A 1,544-nucleotide genomic window follows, 5' to 3' on the forward strand; every position below is an offset into this window, starting at 1 on the left:
TTGCTTATCCTGATTCTTTTTCTTCAATCTCTGAGGAAAAGGTACGGGTGGGGTGCGATGTGCCAACTCTGGTGGTATCTCGAGGAATGGCAATTTCTCCTTCTTCTTTTGCCTTTCTTCTTTCTTCTTGTTCTCTTCCTCTAAACCACTTGGTTTCTCATCAACAATGATCTCTTCATCAACTTCTTCTTCAAAATCTTCCTTTCTAGCTTATTCAACTTCTTCCAAAACTGTCCCACTCCTCAAAATTATGGCATTTGCTTGCTCACGTGGGTTAGAAACAGTATTACTAGATAAAGAACCATGAAGTCTATCATTTAACTTCTCGGCCAATTAGCCCATTTGTACCTCAAGATTCCGAATGGACGCCCCTTGATTTCTAAAATTTGTCCTCGTCTCATTCATAAAACTCGTGGTCTCTTAGATGAATTTTCCAAACATGTCCTCCAACTTTGTCACTCTTGGATCTCTCGGTTGATTATTCACCCCTTGTTGGTTATTTGGAACTGTCCTCTGGTTCCATTGATTATTTTGCTGGTTCTGATTTCCCCAAGCCAGATTTGGATGATTTCTCCACCCCGGGTTGTCTGTGTTGGAGTATGGGTTGTTTGGTTGCCTCTGATTTCCTGCCAAGTTGTTCACTTGCTCCAATGAAGAAGATGACGAAGCAAATGTGTTCCCCACTTGACACTCGCTGCTCACATGGTTTCCTGCACAAAAATCACAAGTTAGTTAAGGTACTTGTACAGAGTTTACCTGCATACTTCCCAACTGTTTCTGAAGTGCTGTGAGTTGGGCTGAGATGGCTATGAAGGCATCAACTTCATGAAGACCCGACGATTTTCTTTGTGTTACTCTCTCATTGGGTCTTTGATAGTTGTTGCTTGCCAAAACCTCAAGCAACTCATAATCCTCCTCTGGTGTCTTATTGTGCAAGGCTTCCCATGATGCTACATCCACCATGGTTTGCACATTACCCATCAGTCCATTGTAGAATGTTTGGACTTGAAGCCAAACTGGCAACCCATGGTGTGGACATTTCCTCATTAACTCCCTGTACCTCTCCCAAGCCTCATACAATGACTCGGACTCATCTTTTTGAAATGATGTGATATCATTTCTGAGTTTTGTTGATTTAGCTGGAGGGAAGAACTTGGGAAGGAACTTCTGTACTAGATCATTCCAAGTTGTGATAGTTCCCGGTGGTAGTGCCATTAACCACCCCTTAGCTTTATCCCCCCATGAGAATAGGAATAACCTCAGTCTAATGGAGTCATCTGATACTCCGTTCTTTCGAAGGTGTCACAAATTTTCAAGAAATTTGCAATATGCCGATTCGGATCTTCCTTTAAATCACCATTAAACCTTACCGACTGTTGGATCATCTGGATGATTGCCGGCTTAATCTCAAAGTTGTTGGCTTGCATCGTAGGCCTAGTAATACTCGACCCACTGCCATTAACCGTGGGAACTGAAAATTCCCTTAACGTCATGTTCTCTAGTTCTGCCATCTCAACAACTATTTCTTTTGTTTCAATCACGAT

The 1,544-nt window shown here is 42.2% G+C and overlaps 1 non-coding gene across 1 annotated transcript; it reads left to right on the forward strand.

The window, feature by feature from the left end:
- Positions 1 to 1,021: 1,021 nt before the first annotated feature.
- On the forward strand, positions 1,022 to 1,128 carry LOC116130721. Its single transcript, XR_004128122.1, has one exon. It is a non-coding gene; the product is annotated as a small nucleolar RNA R71 (small nucleolar RNA).
- The last annotated feature ends 416 nt before the right edge of the window (positions 1,129 to 1,544 follow it).

The sequence above is a fragment of the Pistacia vera genome, unplaced genomic scaffold (genome assembly GCF_008641045.1).
Source record: "Pistacia vera cultivar Batoury unplaced genomic scaffold, PisVer_v2 Contig223, whole genome shotgun sequence".
Classification (NCBI taxonomy): Eukaryota; Viridiplantae; Streptophyta; class Magnoliopsida; order Sapindales; family Anacardiaceae; genus Pistacia; species Pistacia vera.